Source organism: Pongo pygmaeus, chromosome 12 (assembly GCF_028885625.2).
Source record: "Pongo pygmaeus isolate AG05252 chromosome 12, NHGRI_mPonPyg2-v2.0_pri, whole genome shotgun sequence".
Taxonomy (NCBI): Eukaryota; Metazoa; Chordata; class Mammalia; order Primates; family Hominidae; genus Pongo; species Pongo pygmaeus.
In genome coordinates this window covers 55173187-55189911 of record NC_072385.2, presented here as the reverse complement: position 1 = coordinate 55189911, position 16725 = coordinate 55173187, and the positions used below count along the sequence as shown (strand labels likewise).

At 35.4% G+C, this 16725-nt stretch overlaps 1 long non-coding RNA gene across 1 annotated transcript in view; it reads right to left on the bottom strand.

The window, feature by feature from the left end:
* LOC129030274 (uncharacterized) overlaps positions 1-11131 on the bottom strand; it is a 552505-nt gene extending 541374 nt beyond the window's left edge. The window contains exon 1 of the long non-coding RNA XR_008500600.1: positions 10787-11131. This is a non-coding gene — a long non-coding RNA (uncharacterized LOC129030274). The remainder of the gene's footprint in view (positions 1-10786) is intronic.
* Between the last annotated feature and the right edge of the window lie 5594 nt (positions 11132-16725).

The following is a 16725-nucleotide window of genomic DNA, read 5'->3' as shown; positions in this document are numbered from 1 at the left end:
TAAACAAAATTAAAAAGAAAATCAGAAGAAACCTTTACATAGAATTATTTTAGGTGAGATAAATTTGTAAAACAAATAGCAGAAAATTGCACTGATTTTGAGAAAAGACACGCATCTTCAAGTTAGATGGGGTCCATCATGCACCAACTACATGGTCATTTATTTTCACAAAATTCTTGGTTATTTCAATATCCTTCTCTGTCGAAGTGCCCTACTCCATATTATCCCCTTACTTTGATGGCATTCCATAGATTTGATCATATTCCTACACACAAAAATTGCAATTGCAAGTGTCCCATTTTCTTTACAACAACTCCACCTCTCCACATCACTCCATCTTTCCATATTCATCCTATTACGTCAAAACCAACAATTCTCTGAGCTTCTCAGAAACCACAAATTATTACTCCTACAACTTTTTACTGAATTTTACTTTTCTTCTTTTTCACCCAACCCAGTATTAATTCATTGCTCCAGTAATCTAGTATTTCATTGTATATTCATTCAACTTTTGTGCCCCTTTCTTGTTTTTTTTATACCGCTTTGGGAGAAGCCAATATTCTGCCTGCCTTCTGCCTGGACCCCTGCTAGCATATTTGTTTAAACAAAATGACTTTTAGGTTGCAGGTGGTGGCTTACACCTGTAATTTCAACACTTTGCACTTTAAGAGGCCAAAGCAGAAGGATTGCTTGAGGCCAAGAGTTTGAAACCAGCCTGGGCAACATAGTGAGAGATTGTGTGTCTATAAAAAATTAAAGGAAAAAAAAATAGCTGGGCATGGTGCTGCACTGGTAGTCCCAGCTACTAAGGAGGCTGAGGCAGGAGGATGGCTTGAGCCCAGGATGTTTTGCCATTGCACTGCACTCCAGCCTGGGTGACAGAGTGAGACCCTGTCTCTATTTGAAAAAAAAAAAAAAGAGAGCGAATGAAAAAGAAGAAAGCAAGAAAGCACAGAAAGCAAGAAAGCAAGCAAGTAAGCAAGCAAGAAAAAGAAAGAAAGAACATAAGTTTATTTTCCACCCATGCAACTCTGCTATATGTTTGTCACTTTACCAGGGTATCTCACATCCAACCTACAATTCAGCATGCAGACTTAGCCCACTCTTTGATGGCACCATTTTAAAAGGTGGCTTCCATTGACTTCAGAGGAGAAATTACACATGCCTTTTCTACTCGTAGTCAGTTGGCAGAACACATCACATTGAGCCAACTAATTGCAAAAGTGCTTGGAAGAGTAATCTTCTTTTTACTCAATAAGGAGAGATTTGACCATGAATGTGCACAGAAATAGTTTGCATAGCACTTGCCTGTACGCATATTATATTTCCTTAGTCCAAACATTCTCTCATGACAAGTATTCCATACTTTCTTCTTTCTCCTCAAATATCTGACAAATACTTCTTAATTCTTACTTTCAACTATGTTTTTCTTTCTAGAGAACACAGGATCAACTTAAAAACTCCACAAAAGCCCACAGTCACATCTCCATTTATGTGTGCTTGCATAAATAATTACCTTCATATTTGTTGCCATAATTGAAACTTTTATTCTTCTATATAGGATTAATGTAATATTTAAGCACTAGAACCCTTCTGATAGGATTTGGCTGTGTCCCCACCCAAATCTCACCTTGAATTTTAATAATCCCCACAAGTCAAGGGCGGAGCCAGGTGAATGTAATCGAATCATGGTGGTGGTTTCCCCAATACTGTTCTCATGGTAATGAATAAATCTCACAACATCTGATGGTTTTCTAAGTGAAAGTTCCCCTGCACAATCTCTCTCACCAGCTGCCACGTAAGACATGTCTTGCTTTCCTTTCCACCATAATTGTGAGGCCTCCCTAGGCATGTGAAACTGTGAGTCAGTTAAACCTCTTTCCTTTATAAACTACCCAGTCTCGTATATGTCTTTATTAGTAGCATGAGAACAGACTAACGCAGTAAATTTGTACCAGGACTGGCATCTACAGACTTGTTTAATGGCTCTGACCAAAATACTGATAGTGATAAGGACAGTGAAGTCCAGGCTGAGGTGGTCTCGAATGGAAATGAGGAACTCATTGGAAACTGGAGTAAAAGTCACTTTTGCTGTGTTTAGCAGAGACTGGTGGCATTTTGCCCTACAGATCTGTGGAACTTTGGACTTGAGAGAGATGATTTAGAGTATCTGGCAGAAGAAATTTCTTAAGTGACAAAGCATTCAAGAGGAAACACAGCATGAAAATTTGGAAAATTGCAGCCTGACAATGCAATAGAAAAGAAAGGCCCATTTTCTGGAGAGAAATTCAAGCCAGCTGCAGAAATATGCCTAAGTAAAGAGGAGACAAATGTTAATCATAAAGACAATGGGGAAAATGTTGCCAGGGCATGTCAGAGGACTTCATGGCAGCTACTCCAATCACAGGCCCAGAGGCCTGGGAGGAAATAATGAATTCCTGGGCAAGGTGCAGGGCCTTGCTTCTTTGTGTAGTCTTGGGACTTGGTGCCTTGTGTCCCAGCCATGGCTAAAAGGGGCCAAGGTACATCCCAGGCTGTGGCTTCAGAGGATGCATGCCCCAAGCCTTGGCAGCTTCCACATGGTGTTAACCCTATGGGTGCACAGAAGTCAAAAATTGAGGTTTGCGAGCCTCCACCTAGATTTCAGAAGATGTATGGAAATGCCTGGGTGTGCAGGCAGAGGTGTACTGAAGGGGCAGAGCCTTCATGGAGAACCTCTGCTAGGGCAATGCAGAAAGGAAATGTTGAATGGAAGCCCTGACACAGAGTCCCCACTGGGCACTGCCTAGTAAAGCTGTGAGAAGAGGGCCACAGGCCTCCAGATCCCAGAATGTTAGATCCACTGACAGCTTGCACCATGCACCTGGAAAAGCCACAGACAATGCCAGCCTGTGGAAGCAGCCAGGAGGTGGGCTGTACCCTGAAAAGCTACTGGGGTAGAGCTGACAAGACCATGGGAACCCATCTCATGCATCAGTGTTACCTGGATGTGAGATATGAAATCAAAAGAGGTCATTTTGCACCTTTAAGATTTGACTGCCACATTGGATTTTAGATTTGCACAGGGCCTGTAATCCCTTTGTTTTGGCCAATTTCTCCCATATGAAAAAGGTGTAGTTATCAGCTGCTTGTACCCGCATTGTATCTAGGAAGTAACTAACTTTCTTTTGATTTTACAGGCTAATAGACAGAAGGGACTTGCCTTGTCTCAGATGAGACATTGGACTGTGACTTTTGTGTTAAGGCTGAAATGAGTTAAAAATTGGGGGTCTGATGGGAAGGCATGATTGGTTTTAAAATGTGAAAGCATGAGATTTGGGAGAAGCCAGGGCAGAATGCTATGGTTTGGCTGTGTCCCCACCTAAATCTCACATTGAATTGTAATAATCCTCACCTGTCAAGGGCAGGACCAGGTAGAGATAATTGAATCATGGTGGCAGTTTCCCTCATACTGTTCTCATGGTGGTGAATAAGTCTCACAAGATCTGATGATTTTATAAGAGGGAGCTCCCCTGCACAAGCTCTCTTGCCTTCTGCCATGTAAGATGTGTCTTGTTCCCCTTTGCCTTCTGCCATGATAATGAGGCCTCCCCAGGCATGTGGAACTGTCAGTCAATTAAACCTCTTTCCTTTATAAATTAACTAGTTTTAAGTATGTCTTTATTAGCAGTATGAGAACAGACTAATACATCTTCTATTCTTACTAACTTAAGGAACTCAGTTCAGAAATTCCCCCTTCTATCTTCTTATCTTCATTTCTTTTAGCTCATGAATTACACCTAGCAGTATATAAACATTCTATAATATTTTCCATTAAGGAAAATATCTTCTTGAGAACCCAACACTTTAGCCATCAGCCCAGGACTCTTCACTTTTCAGCACAATGTTTTCAAAATTATTCCCTATCCTGTCTTCTTTATTTTCTCATTTTTCTTTCTCAAACCTATTCTAATTGTATTTGAATAAAAACTCATCAAAAACATTTGAAAAACATCCTGGAAATATATAACTAATTAGCTGAAATGTTTATTCACTTTGCCAAACAATTGTCTCTATCCTAAGAAATTATACATGATTTTATATCTACAGATATATCAATAGATATATAGATATGATAAAAATATAAGCACTGTGAAAAATTTTGTACTATTGTGATGACATAGATATATGCAGATTGGGTGAATTTTCAATTGCAAAACTTGAAGCAAAAATATAGAAATTAAATTTATTTTTAACAAAAGTATTTAACATTTTAGCCAAGGTTCTATTTATTCTGGCAGTAGAAAAATTAATGCCATAAATCCAAGGAAAATGCAGCCATTTTCATATATTTTTCAAATTTCATGAAAAAAGTAGCCATGGTAGTCAGAATGAAGGTTATGCATGGGCTCAGAAACATGAAATTCCACACAGCAAAGCCAGCCTGCCTACAGCACTGCTGAGTGCCCAGATTATCTGTCAGCAGCAGAGATCAACACTGACCCCCTGATATGGCACCATTCCAGCTACCTAGTGAAAGGTCAATTAAACTGGGCTATTTCCAACATGGAAGGGGAAGTGTTTTGCCTTTAGTAGAATAGATACTAACTCTGGAGAAGAATTTGCCTTCCCTGCATGCAATGCTTCTTCCAAAACAACCACCCATGGACCTACAGAATCAAGTAAGCCTATCTGCAATCATTTTATTCCATGTAGCATTGCTTCTGGTCAAGGAATTCAATTTAGCCAAAGAAGTGTGGCAGTGGGTACATGTTCATGGAATTCACTAGTCCTACCATGTTTCCTGCAACCCTAAAGCATCTGGCTTGCTAGAACAGTGGAAAGGCCTTTAGAAGATTCAGTTACAGCACAAGCCAGGTGGCAGTACCTTGCAGGGTTAGGGCAAGGTCCTCCAGAGGGGTCTATATACTCCAAATTCACATTCAGTATTTGGCACTGTTCCTCTAATAGGCAGAATTTATGGGCCCAGGAATCACGGGGTGAAATTGGACACACTAGCAAATTTTTTACTTGCTGTTCTTGTGCCCTTATGCTCTGGGGGCCTGTAGGTCTTAATTTCAGAAGGAGGAATAGTTCTACCAGGAGACACAACAGTGATTTCACTGACCTGGAAAGTAAGACTTCCAGCAGGCCACTTTGGGCTCCTCATACCTGTGAATCGATAGGCAAAGAAGGAATTACAATGCTGTTTGGGATAATTGATCCTGATGAACAAAGGGAAATTGGACTACTACTGTAACATAGATGTAAGGAAAAGTATGTCTTAAATATAGGAGATTCCTTAGAGTGTCTCTCAGTATTACCATGCCCTGCAATTAAGGTCAATGGAAAACTACAACAACTCAATTCAGGCAGCACAACTAATGGCCCAGCCCCTTCTGGAATGAAGATTTGGGTCACCATACCAGGCGAAGAAGCAAGACCAGCTAATGTGCTTGCTGAAGACAAAGGGAATACAGAATGAGTAGCAGAAAGAGGCAGATATAAATACCAGCAATTAACTTGTGACCAGATACATAAATGAGGACTGTAATGTCATAGTTTTTTTTTTTTAATTTTGTTGTGCATATGTCTGCGTGTATTCCAGTTCTATATCTATTCATATGTCCACATTGAAGTCAAAAATTTTAGCTATGGCTATAATTTCCTGACATCATTATTGCCAAATATAACTTTAATTCCTATTTAACTTTAATTCGATTTAAATTCCTAAAAGCAAAGCCTTCAGAATATTTTTGTTACAACTAAAATTAAAAGTCATTGTGAGCTATTGAGCACACAAATTACCTTTACCAAATTTTAATTGATAGTAAATAAGAACTTCAAGTAAACTAATTAACTTCTTTATTTTAAGGAATAGCAGTTTAAGAATAACTAATGAGTTCCAATCACCAATGATATTGTAATAAATGTGCAGTTTTATCATTAAATAATTTCATCAGAATATAGGTAATAGATTCATTATACTCACTATATTTATCTTTTTAGTAGTATTTTCTCAGTCATCTAATTCAACTGATTTTGTTAATGACTGCCCCAATATAGCTTCTCCCAACTTCCTTTGAAAACAAAACAAACAAATATAAAATGCCTCATCCCTCAAACTTTTAAAGATTATTAGCAATGGATTTCTGGTCAGTACAGTATTGCGAGTTAATATTTTTAAATTCTCAGAACCAAATAGAGAATAATGATATGTTAAATATTAAACTAAAATGAAATAAATATATCTACATTCAATAGCAAAATATACATGTGAAAGAACAGAATATGGATTGTAAACAAAAGGGTTCCTAGAACTGAAGCTGATTGAGGGCTGTCTTTTATTTTGTAAATATAAATGAGAGGTAGCTGCTGAAAAGAAAAACAACAACAAAAATTGTTGATTCAAGATAAGGAACAACATCAGCTTCATTGCTTAAAATTTGAAGCCGTATATTCATCTTAAAAGAAGCTGAAAAACACAGCACGTGTTTATGGATTATATAAAGGGACTTAGAGAAGTTGGAGTGAACATATACAAACAGGCCGCCAAGAAAGACAACGCACCTACTGAAAGGACAATCCAGCAACTGGATTTAGAGTATCCCAGATATCATTATACTATGGGAGCTCTGACCCACAAATATAAGACTTAGTTGTGTATCGCGAGTTCAGGAGGAGGCAACAGACAATGCCATTTGCATGGATGAGAATAGTCAAAATCACGTCACATGCGGCATATCATAAATAACCACATCAACTTTTTCCAAATTTATATATAAATTTCAAGCAGCTTCAATAAAGACATGTAAAATATTAAGCTGATCACAATGATATAAAGAAGAGTACAGAAGTATAAATAACCAAGATTATATTTTAAGAAGAAATATGAGAAAAATTGACCTTTACTTAACAGTTACTAAGACTTATTGAAGTTATAAAAAAGATACTGTGGAGTTGGCAGAGTGAAAAGCTAACAGACCAATACTAAAAAATAGAGAACAAAATAAACTGACCCAAACATTTAAGGGCAATTGTGACAGAGAAGGAAAGGGCATGACAAATCAGTGGGGATTAATTCAAATATTCAATAAATTGTATACAATAATATGATCTCCATATAAAAATGAAAATTATGCTGCCACCTCATAGCATACAAAAAATCCAGATAGATTATAAAACTATTGGTAAAATGAAAATTTTCAAACTTTTATAAGTATTCATAGTAGTATGTTTTCATGTCGTCAAGAAATTGAAGCATTTCTCAACGACACAAAAATACAAGCCATTAAGAAAAAAACTTGATCAGACTAAAGTTTAAAATTTATTATTATTATGGCAAAATACTCTATAAGGTAAGGTTAAAAAAATGCCACATTGGGGAAAATATATTTTCAATGTATATAACCAACAAAATCGAATACTCAGAATTTACAGAAATTTATTTCATTTAAAAAAGATTCAACAGCCTAAACGGAGAAATGTACAAAGGATACAAACAGATAACTAACAGAGGAGGAGACTAAAATAGTCAATGTGCTTTTGACTAGGAATCAAGAAAGCATAAAACAAGTAAATTCATATCTATGAGATTAGCAAAATTGCAAAGATTGACATTGTCACTTTCTATTAAGGATTTGGAAAGGTGGAGCTCTCTTACTGTAGAACAGGATATAAAGACCAATTCACTTTTGATAACAATTTGGCAATATATTTTACATTTTAAGATCGAAATATCTAACTGCCTATTGAGAGTGGCAGGAGACAACCAAATGCCTAGGCAGATGGGGCGGGTCCCCAGTAAAACTCCACCTTCAAGCTGAAGACAGTTTAAAGCCTGAAATGCAAGCTACAAGTCAGATCCTCAGAATGGATTGAGAACTTGTCTTCCTGTTTGACATGGTTTCCTCTGATTGATCCCCACTCTTCACCTATTTTACATATACCTACCCTTTCTTCGTTGGTTTTCTACATTGTTGTGCCTACCTTTGAGTGGTGTCTTCACTTTAACCTTTTTTTGCATACTCACAAGCCAATCAGTACACTTATGAATCCATAAGAGGCCCCAGAACAAGCCACATGGGAGACTTTCCCGCCTTTGGATAGGAGAACCACCCGCCATGTCCCCTCTTTGCTGAGAGCTTGCCTTTCACTTAAGAAATTTTACTGTACTCCCTTTACGGTGTCTGTGCACCTAATGCTTCCTGGTGAGACAAGAAATTAGACCAATCTGACTTAAGGAGCAGAAAGACCGTAACACTATCCATTGTTTCCGTTATGAATCTGTCTTGGATAAATGTTTACATATACACAAAAATATACATGCACAAGAATAATCATGGAATATGCTTATGATATTGAAATACCAATTTATGTTTACCACTAAAAGAACTCCAGCAAATTTTTCAAAGTATCTTCACAATTCTTTATGAGACTGAAAATTGGGAAACAACATAGTGCCTACCAATTGAAGAAAACATAAATAACATATACAATATTCATGTATTGAATCAATACAGCACTAACAACGTATAAATTGTATTTCTCTACAGATCTAATTCTAAAACATCATATTTCTTGAACAGAAAAGTCAAAAGGCATGAATAGTATGGTAGATTTATGTAAATGTTAAAAAGCATAATACTATGTTAAAGAAGAAATATATTAGTACAGATATATAGATGCTTAAAATACACAGAAATTGATTTCCTTTATAGAGAAAGGAATGAATAAATATTAATTCAAACTATGTTACAAGTGGGGGTACAAAGTATGTTTCAAATACAGCTGTATTTGTGTCATCTCATTTTATTAGCTGATGGAAAATGTAAAGAAAATATGGCAGAAGACTTACTGGTACATGTTGTTCATTATATTAGTTTCTTTTTTATTATTTAATTTAATTTAATTTATATTTATTTTATTTATTTATTTATTTATTTATGGTTTTTTTTTGAGACGGAGTCTGGCTCTGTTGCCCAAGCTGGAGTGCAGTGGCGCGATCTTAGCTCACTGCAAGCTCCGCCTCCCAGGTTCGCGCCATTCTCCTGCCTCAGCCTCCGAGTAGCTGGGACTACAGGCGCCCACACCACGCCCAGCTAATTTTTTTTTTTTTTTTGTATTCTTAGTAGAGACGAGATTTCACCGTGTTAGCCAGGATGGTCTCGATCTCCTGACCTCGTGATCTGCCCGCCTCGGCCTCTCAAAGTGCTGGGATTATAAGCGTGAGCCACCGCGCCCAGCCCTATTTATTTATTTTTTGAGAAAGAGTTTCTCTCTTGTCGCCCAGGCTGGAGTGCAATGGTGCAATGTCGGATCACTGCAACCTCCGCTTCCTCAGTTCAAGCCATTCTCCTGCCTCAGCCTCCCAAGTAGCTGGGATTACAGGCATGTGCTGTCATGCCCGGCTAATTTTGTATTTTTAGCAGAGACGGGGTTTCACCATGTTGGTGAGGCTGGTCATGAACTCCTGACCTCAGGTGATCCACCCATCTCAGCCTCCCAAAGTGCTGGGATTACAGGAATGAGCCACCACTCGCAGCCACTTTTTTGTTATTTTAAATGAATAACATTTACAAAATTTTGCTAGCCAATATTTTTTAGAAGTTCAAAGATTAAATTAGAATACACTATTATGGAGATAGAACTTCATGGAATGGTGTGGGGACGGTGGAGAAACAGAGTAAACTCAGGCTTCAGTGAAAGTGAGATTTTATTATTATTATTATTATTATTAATTATTATTCCTCACTGTTTTCTTCCCTGAATCGGGGAAACAATCTCTGCCACTCAGATAAACAGATAGCTAATTCTATCTGCTGTACTTCTACTAGTCTGATATCTTTCTGCTCATATAGTATTTTTCATATTTGATAAGGGGATAATATTTTAAGAGAATAAGTCAATAGAAAATAAGTGGCATGGAGAATAACTGGCACTGATGTAAGCAATATTTAACAATTTCAGTCATTTTTATATCATCTTAACTATATAGTGTACCTGCACACCACTGTGTTACTATTATTTATTTAAATCCACTTGTTTCTCAATTTTTTAAAAAAAATACTAAGAATTATATCTCATTTCATTTAAAGAAATTCCCAGCTGGGCTCGGTGGCTCATGCTTGTAATCCTAGCACTTTGGGAGACCGAGGCAGGTGGATCATTTGAGGTCGGGAGTTTGAGGCCTGCCAAACCGACATGGTGAAACCCTGTCTCTACTAAAAATACAAAAAAATTAGCAGGATGTGGCAGTGCATGCCTGTAATCTCAGCTACTTGGGAGGCTGAGGCAGGAGAATCCCTTCAACCCAGGAGGCGGAGGTTGCAGTGAGCCAGGATAGTGCCACTGCACTCCAACCTAGGTGACAGAGTGAGACTGTGTCTTAAAAAAAAAAAAAAAAATTCCTATATCACTTGCCAAATTAAATGTAAAATAATGCAATTTAAAATAGATCAAATCATATAATTAAATTAAAAACATATTAAAATGAGATAGATTACAAAACGAAAGTCTTGACCTAGTTTGCAAAGATATGTATCTGTAAATAATTTAAAAGAAAATCATGAGGCTGAAAACAGTCAAAGCATTTGATAATCGCTTGATGTGACCTAGTTAAAAATTAGAAATTATAACACAAGAATTTTAATTCTGTCCTATAGTTATGATGCTCTATATCTTGAGATTTTCTACTCATAGATATCTAGTCACAAATGGTCAAAATTGTTTAACTGTGATTTCTCCTAGGATAGGTTATTATGCATAAATTTCTTAATAAAATAGAAATTGTGTGTAACCAACTCACCTCAAAAATTCATCAGAACAAGCTTCAGATTCCATCTGTCATCTGATTAGTTCTTATTGGGTAATGCTCACAGAATAATGGCAAAGTTCCTCATCCACACACCAACGCTAATTCGTTTGGGAAAATAAGGTTTTTAAATGGCTTACCAAAGCCATTTAAAAATCTCTTCCTGAAGTTCAAAATATTTTTAGTGAGTTCTTAGATGAAACTATAAATCCAATTACAAAAGTCTACACATATTTCACCAATTTTTTTAATCATCAAGTTAAATTTTCTGATATAAATGTGCCTCTAAAGATAAATAAATTAACAAAGTCTGCTAACATGCAAAGCTAAACAAAGGATGCATGTACTATCTCTGAAACAAAAATCTTGTTCAGAAGACCTCAGATTCTTTGAATAATGTAGGCAGAACATGTTAGTGTAGAAAAGGCCAACAAATAAGCATCAGTGTAAAACGAGTTGTTTATGGTCTAACAGAAAGAGAGATAAAGAGACAGAGGGGCATAGGGAGAAAGAGAGAATAAAAATTGAATGGTCTGTTATTAATATGATTTACACATTTCTTGATGTAGTGTATGTGGGGAAGTGGGCTTTCATGTGTGTATATTTGAGTCCATTCTGCACCCAAAGCCGCAAAATCGAAGTAACTTCATAACTTGGATTTGAGGAATAATACTCACATTAGACTTACTATACCTTTAGCATCCTGTGTGCATTTTCTAAAACCTAGTTTCTAGGCTGAGTTTCATTTGTTTACAAACAAGTAAGTTGGCAATCAGTTTGAAAATGATCTTTTTCAGTTATAGGTATGGGACAAATTTACAGATATTTTTATTTAGAAATTGGAAATTCTTAGGCAGCTACTATCTGATAAATGCCAAATAGTTGGCTGAATTTATTTATTAGTCTTATCAACAGTTGTCAGTGAAGAGTATTAGCTTTGTTACTAGGTGTAATCATTGATAAATCAAGATTCTGGTCATGTCTATAATTCTATAACATATCACATTGTTTAACTTACATCAAACATTGTGCATATTTTGCTACTGAGTATATGTTTACCATTAAAGTAACCCCAGCAAATTTTAAAAAGAATCTTCACAGTTACTTCTGTGGTTTCAATGTTTTTTGCTTTTGGCCATTTTAAAATTTTTATAGATTCAGGGGATATATATGCGAGTGTGTTATGTGGTTATATTGCATAATAGTGAGGTTTAGGCTTTGAGTGTACCCATTACACAAATTGTAAACATTGTACTCAATATGTAATTTTTTCAAGCCTCAACTACCTCTCACCCTCCCTGCTTTTGGAGTTCCCAGGGTATATTATTTCCATTTTTATGTCCATCTTTACCTGTTGTTTAGTTCCCACTTATAAGTGAGAATATGCAGTATTTGATTTTCTTTTTCTGAGTTATTTTACTTGGGCTAATGGCCTCCAGCTCCATCTATGTTGCTGCAAAAGACATGATTTCATTCCTTTTTATGGATGTGTAGTGTCCCATGGTGTATATATGGCATATTTTCTTTATCCAGTTATCTGCTGACGAACACACAGGTTGATTCCACGATTTTGCTATTGTGAATAGTGCTGCAATAAACATACAAGTGTAGCTGTATTTTGGATAAAATGATTTTTTTTTCGTTTTGGTAGATACCCAGTAGTAGGATTGGGATTGCTGGGTAAAATGGTGATTATATTTTCAGTTATTTGAGAAATCTCCATAGTAGTTTTTATAGAGGTTGAACTAAATTACATACTTACCAAGAGTGTATAAAGCATCTCCTTTTCTCCATATCCCTGCCAATGTCTGTTGTTTTTTGACTTTTCAGTAATAGCCATTCTGACTGGTGTGAGATGGTATCACATTGTGGTTTTAATTTGCATTGCTCTGGTGATTAGTGATGTTGAGCATTTTTTCATATGTTTGTTGACCGTTTGTATGTCTTCTTTTGAGAAATGTCTGTTCATGTCCTTTGGTCAGTTTTTAAAGGGTTGTTTGTTTTTTCCTTATTGACTTGTTTGAATTCCTTGTAAATTCTGAATGTTACTCCTTTATAGGATGCATAGTTGGCAAATATTTTCTCCCATTCTGTAGGTTGTCTATTTACTTTGTTATTTCTTTAACTGTGCAGAAGATTTTATTGTAATTAAATCCCATTTGTTTATTTTTCCTTTTGTTGCATTTGCTTTTGAGATTTTAGTCATAAATTCTTTGTGTCGGCCAACGTCCAGAAAAGTTTTTGCTAGGTTTTCTTCTTGTATTTTTGTAGCTTCAGGTCTTATGTTTAAGTCTTTAATTCATCTTGAGCTAATTTTTGTATATAGTGAAATGTATGAGTCCAGTTTCATTATTCTGCATATGACTATCCAATTTTCCCAGTGCCATTTATTGCGTAAGGTATGTTCTCCTCATTGTGTTTTTATCAACTTTGTTGAAGACCAGTTGGTTATAGATAGGTGGCTTTGTTTCAGGTTCTCTATTCTATTCCACTGATCTATGTGTCTATTTTTGTAACAGTACCATGCCATTTTGGTTACAACAGCCTTTTAGTATACTTTGAAGTCATGTAATGTGATGCCTCTGGCTTTGTTCTTTTGCTTAGTATTGCTTTGGCTATTTGGACTTTTGTTTTATTCCATATAAATTTTAGTTTTATTTTTGTTAGTTCTGTGAAAAATGACAATTGATAATTTAATAAGAATTGTGTTGAATCTGTATATTACTTTGGGCTGTATGGCCATTTTAATGACATTGATTCTTCTAATCCATGAGCATGGGGTGTTTTTTTCATTTGTGTCATCTATGATTTATTTTATCAGTGTTTTCTAGTTCTCCTTGTAGAGATTTTTCATCTCCTTGATTAAAGGTATTCCTAGGTATTCAATTTTTTTTGTGGCTATTGTGAATAGGATTGAATTTTCAGTTTGGTTCTCAGATTGCACGTTATTGGTATATAGAAATGCTACTGATTTTTGTACATTGATTTTATATCCTTATTAAATACAGGAGTATAAATGATACTGGTTTCCTATCATCATTCTAATTCTCACTGCATATTTATTTTTATGATTATAGAATGTTTATTATTTCTAAAACATAGGTTTTGCAAAATAGTTCTTTGCTTTATTTTTTGGCTTTAAAATTCTACCATAAATGGAAAGATTTATTATCAGGATTTATGGATGATTCTTTATAGATTAGTGAAAATAAAATAGACATAGTCTCTTTGCCAGCCCCCCAAAGATCAAATGTATAATGTTAGTGTAAATTTTTATGCAGTTATTTGCTGAGTACCAGAATACTGCTAAATTATTCACTAAATTGGTATTCATATATATACACAAAGATTATAGGAGTATTTTATTATAATTACCATGAGTATTTAAATTCAATACCTTTGTAATTTTAAAGTTCTATTTTTAAGCACAGCCTAACAACATTCAAAAACCATCATCATCACTATGACAGCAACAAAACAAAGTCCCAATTACTTTTATTTACTATATATGCTTTTACAAACTTGATTATTTAAATAATTATTCTTTCTAAAATTAGTCTTTAGACATTACTAAAAAGAATGCAGGTGTATAGAAATTTAGTTGTCAAAAAAATATATATATATGATCCATATTATCTATGTCATTCATACTTCCAGATATCTATAGAAGATATGGCAACATATTATCCCCAAGTAAAGCATTGAGTTAATGATAATTAATCACATTCATTTTACTTTTATAGATTTGGACCAATTTAGAGATACAATACATATTTTAATTTTATTTTTACTTTTCCTATCTATCTATCTATCTATCTATCTATCTATCTATCTATCTATCTATCTATCTGTCTCCCTCCCTCCCTCCCTACCTACATACCTATCTATACATCTCCACACACATACATGATTGGAAGGGTAGTTCGTTCCAACATTCTCATATTTCAGATAAAGGGATTCCACTAAAGCTGTGGTCCTTTTCATTAGTTGCACATTGAAACAACCTGGAGAGCTTAAAAATCTGTTTCCTCCAGAGATTCTGATTTGTCTGGTCAGGTCTCCAGGCGACTCTATTATGCTTCCTAGATAGAGAACCACTGCACTAGAGCAACCCTCCAAGCTTCTTATGCAACTATTTCACTCTCTTTTAATGAAGAAAATAGCCATAGAAGACTCTTTTCTCTTATTCCCTTTCTAGATGTTACTGTCCTTGCTTAAATACGCCCAATAATGGTAAATGGTAAAGGTAAGTTATAAAGTCCTGTATAATAATACAAAACTAGAAAGGTATTAAAGGGAAGTGGCTGATAGCTAAAGATACATGCAGGGTCATTTCCACTTCCCTAAACAAAACCATTTTTTGACAGAAATATAGACTATGACCAGACAGCCAAACAACATGGGATTGGGTAATTTTTGAAGTGCAGAAAGAGAGACAGAGAGAGAGAAATATTATGAATGAGATATTAAGAGAGTAAAGGAAAAGCTTTTGTACCAGGAAATATATTTACACTGCAATAAATATGTAGTCTGTAATCCAGGAACCTGTGGCTCTTTTGTGAGGACTTTGGCACTGAAGTAGTAATTCAAGCTTTAAGACAGCCATGAAATACTAAATAACTTCAATTTTGTGCCGTATTTTATGAGATCATCAAACACTTCAAGTAAATTACAACTTTAACATCAATTTCTCTCTTCAGCCGATTATCTATTATCCTGTATGATTGAAGCTTGCATCTCTTAACTGGTGTATTATCCAAACCAAAGTCAAACCGAAAGTTCTTATTTAATGACAGCACTTCAGCACTTTGAAGAAATAGAAAATAAAAATGCTAATCTATATACAGCACTTTGTGCTGTAGTGCTGGGCTTTTTATATTTATGTGGAGAAAGTAATTGGAAATGAAAGAAAATAGTGAGCTCGAAGTATAGGAAATGGCCTAGGTACAGAAATTAGGGACTTCCTCTGCCATGTACTAGCTACCTTATATGGACAAGTCAATTAACCTCCTTGAACTGATTTCTTCTCAGTTACAAAATGGGAATAAGATATAATATCTATGAAAGTATTTAAATACAGATAGATACAGACAAGCAATTATTATGTTACTATATTTTTTTCATTATATGTATATAGAATGGACTAGCTTCAAGAACCAGGATAAGAAAGATAGCAAAACTTACTAATATATGATATTCATATGAAGGTATCTAATAAAGTATAAGGTAGAATGCTATGAATATGAATGTTAGCTGTAGAAAGAATTAGAAGTGTCAAGAAAATTGGAGGATTACAGTGAAGTAAGAATATTCTGTGGTTAGGATTTGATAGTCATGAGCTATTCAAAGGGGCATATAAAGTCTAGAATGGGCATGATATAACTCGAGGGAGTGTTAACAGGTGCTAAGCACTGTAATTCATTTTTCCTGAGTGATAGACAGTGCCCTGCAGACAAAGGTAGATGTTGAAAGTTTTAGGATAAATAATATTAGCTGTGATAAAATGGACTTTTTGAAAAAAGCCTATTAAGAATGGTCTCTTAGGAATCTGTGGCATTTTTCTTTACAGGCCCTAGGGATTAAAGAAATTTTTTTCTACTGAAGTCCATGGCTAATTTTCTTAAAGAACAGGCCTAATTATGCCACTGCCATGCTCAATTAACATCTGTAACTCGTTGTATGCCAAATTAATTATAAATTTATTAACCTGGCACTTAAGCCCCTCCACAGATCCTCAATCTATTTTTGCCAGTAATGCTACTCTGTCACTCATTCCCAAATGAACCTTATGATCAAATCAAATTTAACTGTGACTGTTTCTCAGAAAAGCTCGTGCTTTGTTGCTTCCAGGCTTTTGCTCAATTTGTTTCACTGTTCTTATGTCTTTTCTACCAGTGGATGGAATAATGACAATTACTATCATAGCAATATTA